Below are 6,322 nucleotides of genomic sequence, written 5' to 3' on the forward strand. Positions count from 1 at the left end.
TTGCTGGGGAGAGGGGCGGGGGTGGGGGTGGGAGGGGTGGGGGTGCAGATTGCGGATGTGAATGGAACTATGAGCCCCGGAGGGCACTTTTCGGCTTGGGACGCAAAACGCAGCTACGTTTAGAGTCCATGTCATAATCCTTCTCTGTTTGGTCTGTGATGATCAGAGATATGGAATGATGCCTGATTGCCAGGCGCAAAGAGTATTTCAGAGGAGATTTGGCGGGTTCAGGATCCTGTGGCCGTAGACCGCAGAGAGTATTTCAATGGGAGTAAAACTACATTTGACGCTGTGGGGAGTAGCAGGTGAGGTTTCAAGAGAGTCTGTGGACTGAAATACCTGCAGCGTGTGCCTCTATTCTAATTCTAGTGGCAGTTATCCAGATTTGAAGCAGAGATTCAGAGCCGCTCTTGGTGAACAGAGCAGAGTTCTCAAGCACTTAATGCACTCATTTCTGTCAACAAACTTTGAGCCCTGATATGTGCCAGGTCCCTATTCTAAGTGGGCTGGTGGGGGTCAGAGGGGCAGGGCAGCAAATACCAAGACTGACCTTGGTTCTGCTCTCCTGGTGTTTACAATCTAGGAAACAGTAAATAAATAATCGTATGAACTTGCTAATTATATCTCAAGCTGGACAATTGCCAAATAAATATATATTTAGCAACTGTAGTAAAAGTATGAAGGAAAAGTACAATGTGCTATGAGGGAGAAAAGCAGGGAAAGCAAGTTTAAACTGGGGAGCTAGAGCCCTGGCTAGTGTGGCTCAGTGGATTGAGCACCGACTGAATGGTCACTGGTTGGATTCCCAGTCAGGGCACATGCCTAAGTTGTGGGCCAGGTCCCTGATGAGGGGTGCACAACTGGCAGCCACACATTGGTGTTTCTTTCCCTCTCTTTCTCCCTCCCTTCCCCTCTCTATAAATAAATAAAGTCTTAAACTGAGGAGTCCCCATAGGGAGTCACTGGAAGGATAAGGATACAGTGAGAGTTAATCAGATTAACAATGGGGGAGGCCAGTGTGGGAGGGGACAGAAAGTTGATATCCTGAGGCAGGAATGGGCTTTTTTCTAGATGGGAGGACAGTGGTACAGTTAAAGCTAGAAGAATGGCAGACTTTGTAGGTCAAAGGAAAAGTAATGGGAAGTCATTGAGTATTAGAGAAGAAGAGTATTCTTGAAGTTATTTTTAAAAGCTCATTCTAGCTACTTAGAGAATGGATTGAAGGGGGCAAGAGTGGAACTAGGGAGGCAATTGGGAAGCTATTGTAATCATACAAGCGAGAGGAGACGGTGGCTCAGCCAAGATGGTGGTGGTGTGCGTGGAAATGAAGAGACAATCAAATGCATTTAAGACGATTTTGGGAGGTTGAATCTCAGAACTTAGTGCTAGATTAGAAGTGGGATGGGGGTGGGGATAAGGGAAAGGTAGAGCTTAAGGACTGTAACCATAATTTAATATTACTGGTTTAGTGATCAAAATTATGCATTCTGTAACAAATCAAAAGTATAATTAACCCTGTGCTTTTAACCAGCTCTGTGTTTTCATTCCCAGTTGCTGGGTTCTTGTTATAGCCTAATAACGTGTTCCTGGAATGAGGGGTGCTGACACCGACAGTGAAGCAATGGACCACAGATGTGGAGCTTAACTATGTCACAACATAACATCAGAGAGAGAAAAATGAGCGCAAGCAAGAACTGCACGATTCCACTTCATTCCCCCTCCCCTCACTCCCACTCAAGAGAAACCGCATGTCTTCATTCTATCCTTTGGAATTCTCCCCCTTCTGAATTCCCACCAACTCACTATAAGAATCACTGATTTGACCAGAGATGTTGAGATGGTTTTGGAGGCATGAGCCTGCCACCTCCTTAGGTTGATTCAAAATCAACCACTGTCCTTCCCAACAGCACCTGTCTCACAAGTTTGGCTTTTGTGCTGGCAGGCAGTGGAGCCTGTGGGGACAATTTTCCTGGTTTCAGGATGACTCCCTGGCTTGAATAGTTATGTGGATAGAGTCACTATTTTGGGGGGGGCGGTTGTGAGAGTTTAGTTTTGAACATGGTAAACTTGAAATGCCTCTGAGACATTCAAGTGTTTAAAGTGTCAAGTAGGCAATTGGAAATACAGGCTTTAAGCCCAGAAAGTCTAAGTTGGAGATACACTTTGGGGCATTATGGGTATATGGATGCATTTAAAACCAGATCCGGGAGGAGATCACCAAGGGAAGACGTGCACAGAGAGACTTGGGGCCAGGACAGGGACAGCAGTGCTCAGAAGTTGCAATAAGAAGGTGCCAGGCAAGAAACCTGATAAAGAGGTGCCAGAGAGGTGAGAAGAAAGCAAAAAGAGGGTGATGTTGTAGAAGCTAAGAAGGAAGAAGTGGTAAACTGCTGAAGGAGGGACTGGTAAACTATTGAAAATAAGTGAATGGGCAAGTGAGGCGAGAAATACCAAGGATCCTTTAAATTCAGCAACAATGAAGTCATTGATGTGTATTGGAAAAGAAATTCTAATGGGGAAGTTTGAGAGGAAACCATGTTGGAACAGGAAAGAGAAAGAGAGCAACGGCAGGTATGGATTTGGAGTTTGGGAAGGGAGTAGAGCCACTGGGCAGTGCCTGGAGGCTGGCTGAGGGGCACCCCTGAAGGTGCAGATACTAGGTGGCACATGTGCTGATGGGAATGAGCCAGCTGAGAGGGAAAAAGGATGCTTCAGAGAGGAGAGGGGATGATGAGAGAAGCAAAGTCATTGAGAAAGAGGGAAGAAGGTGGGATCTAGAGCAGCATCTTCAAATTCTTCTTTTAAAATTTATTTATTTTAATTGTTGTTCAAGAGCATCTTCAAATTTTGTTCATTAAACCCCACAAAATAATGAAACAAAAAACTATGTACCTTCTCACCCATTTTTAGTTGATAACTAAATTTTTCATAAATTATTTGTAAAGAACATATGCTTTCTACCTATTATATTATGCATGGTCTTTATTCATTTCTAAAATTTTTTTCTGCAGTGTCTAAACTGTAGTTAATTCTGATTCAGTAGTTTTCCCTCTCAGACACTTTAGTTTGCATCTCTCCATGTTCAATTCGGGTATTTAAAAAATATCTTCCGAGGTTCTAGTTGGCTGTGTTAACATTTGGAATAGTGACAATAACTGGTTTTGATGTCCTTGTCAGGTGCTTCTCCTATCAATTCTGGGTTGGTCAATTGATTTTCCTCCTCAATATAGGTCATATTTTTCTGCTTTGTTGCATGACTGGTAATTTTGTATTTGACTCTGGATATAGTGAATTTTATGTTTTGGGGCACTAATTATTTTTGTATTCCAGTAAATATTCTGAAGGTTTGTTCCAGGGTGCAGTTACATTATTTAGAAACACTAATCCCTTCAGGTTTTGCTTTAAAGATCCGTTAGGTGGGAACGATCAGTGTTTAAACCAGGGCTAACGAGTCCCCACTACTGGGCCACGCACATTTTGAAAATTCTAACCAATGCTCCGTAAGTTACGAGGTTCTCCAGTGTGCCTAGTGGGAATAGGCAGTGTTCCAGCCCTGTGAGACTCATGGCTACTGTTCCCTCTGATCATTTTGGCTGGTTCTTTCCTGGGTCTCAAGTGGCTTCCTCATGTTTTTGTGATGAGCAGTGCTCTAAAGAATACTCGAGGGAGTTCCTCTTCAGATCTCCAGAACTCTCTCTCTGTGCACCTCCCTCCTGTCTAGTGTCCTGTCCTGAGCACCTTCGCTCCCTTGGTCGCCCCAGACCCTGGGCTCAGGAAGTCTGCACCGTCCTGCCTGGGTTCTCCCTCCCGGCAGTGGGTGCTGGAAACTCTTTCAAGCAGGCAGCTGCACAAGCACAGGGCCCACCCCATCGGTTTCTTGTGCATCAGGGGTCACTGTGCTTTGTTGTCTGGTATCCAGTGTTGCGAAACTGTGTTTCATAGATTTTTTTTCCTGTTTAGTTGTTTCAGGAAAGAAGGTAAATCTGGTCCCTGCTACTTCCTCTTGGCTTGAAGGTTAGGTCGTATATATACTTTAAATATATTTTGTTCAGATGTCTGAACAAAAACTGTGAAGCTTTTGGATTAAACGAGTCCACCTTTGAAAGATGTGCACCATGTGTCCTGTTTGCAAAGCCAGTCCTCTACGTCAAACCCGTTGGCCAGATCAGGTTGACTTTCTATTAGAAACTGCCTGATTTTTTAAACTTATTTTTTTGTTTTTTTATTTTGCTTTTCAGTGGAAATAATTCAAATTAAATGAAGAAGGTACAGAACTGAGCCAACTCAGTGTATGAACTGAGTTGCCCCCTTAGAAAATTCTTGTAGAAGCTCTCTAGACTTTACTTTCTCAAGGACTTCCTCAAGCACAGCATTCTCAAGTAGCCTTTTTTTTAACACCCCAGAGTGAGTTGCTGGAGTAGGATTCAAAATGAAGGAGGGGGTCAGCTGGGAAAGAGGAGAAAAACTGACCTAAGGCAGCTCCTCAGGCTGATCAATACAAAGAAAGGAAACATATGAGAGGCAGCTCTGGAAGTTGATTCCCTTAAAACTGTCTGTGTTCACGTACCTTTAAAAAAGTCTCCATGTCCCTGTGGACATGCAAGCCCTTGTGTGAAGGCCGCTGGGGCCATGTGTGAAGCCACCGATGGAACAATTACTGCTTCCTTTGTTGTAATAGAAAGGGTGGGGGGAGAAGCCGGCAGGGGCAGAGGAAGGTAAGTTGGGGACTTGCAGGCTCGAAGGGGAGTAAATTTCCAGTTTTCTTTACGAAGAACGGGTTGTCTACTGACAGTGGGGTTGTGGAAGGTGGAGGTGGGTATCAGATACTTGAGGAAGGTAGAGAAAGTATGAAAGGGTCCTTACAAAGAATGGAAACTAGTAATTACAATGGAAACAAGCTAGGCAGGGCTGAGGGTCCAGTTGGAGGTTGGTGGTCATGAATTCAGACCTACATCATTCCGCCCAGCTGTGTGATTTTCTTTTGAGATACTAAAGCTCCTGTTCGATGTGCGTGTGGTTGATAAGATGAGTTGAGAGATACTGTGAATAAGCACATGGAGGCTTGATAACAATTACAAGTTTATCAAGGTCCTTCCAGGGCTCCTCAGTACAGAGTGGCTTTGGACTGCTAGTCATTCACATAGCACATAATGACCTTCTTTTGTTTCTGGTCTTCCCAGTGAATTGTGTTACAATTTCTTCCCTTAAGCATAAACACCCCCAGACCTCGAGTTACAGTTGCCCCAGGGAACAAGGGTGAGGGTAGAAAGGGTGAGGAATGTCTGTTTTTGCTGTTCCCAAACAAATAGGATTTTGACGCGGGGCCTGGGATGCTGGGGAGCTTGTCATCGCCCATGTGTGTGTGATGAAAGGCTGAGATGAGGCCACCATGGCAGAAAAGATCAGCAACTCTCCGGACAATGAGTGAAGGTCGTACAAGTCAATGTATTATCCTCCTTCCTGACACCCCTCAGCTGTCTCCCTTGCCCTGTTGCACACTGGGAGAATGAAATGAGTTGTAGGGGGCTGAGGAAGTTTGGCTTCTAAATCTCTTAGGAGATGTCTCTTTCAGAATCAGGCTCAGGCTGGGATATTGACTGAATGTCATGGTCTGGGATACGCCATGTGGCAGTAGAATCTAACATTCGGCCAGTCACATCAGTCTGTGTCCTCCACCATCACCATCAAAGCACCACAGCTATGGAAGGATGGGATTTCCCATTGTCACAAGCTACACCAAGTTACATTTTGAAAACACGGCCCACATACTCTGAGAGTGAGTTCAAGCATCTGTGGCACCAATAAGAGAAATACTCTCAAGTCCCAAGTGAGTATTAACATAGTTCTATTTTAAAGCGTCTCAGTGCTAAGAAACCATTTCTTGGGGCTTCCAAAGGAAACGTGAATGCTTCGTGAATGCTTCGACTGGTTTCCCCGCCTCACGGCAGGCTTCTAAGCCTCTCCCCACAGGTGTCCGGGGCCACACACTCATTGTGACCACCCATAACGATAATGAAGAGAATAGATCTGCTAAAGTCAAAGGAAACTGAAAGTGCTAAGTCCTGCTTTCCAAAACGGGCTGGAGAAGTGGGCTGCATTACTCACTGAAGCGGAGCGACTGCCATTGCTTTGGGCCATTCTCGTTGCAAGGTGAGCGTTTGATTGCCACTCGTTTCCCAGTCCTTGGGGCTGGAGCCATAAAAGGCAAATCCAGTCAGCACCCCAATGGCTCTGGTGCATCTGCCCTCCTATAGGGTTTTATGGCCAAGCCCATAAAGCCAGATTTTTCTCTGGTGCAAGACCATGACCCGGAAGTCCCTGA

Source organism: Sturnira hondurensis, unplaced genomic scaffold (genome assembly GCF_014824575.4).
Source record: "Sturnira hondurensis isolate 20B ecotype Veracruz unplaced genomic scaffold, ASM1482457v3 Scaffold0008782, whole genome shotgun sequence".
NCBI classification, from domain to species: domain Eukaryota; kingdom Metazoa; phylum Chordata; class Mammalia; order Chiroptera; family Phyllostomidae; genus Sturnira; species Sturnira hondurensis.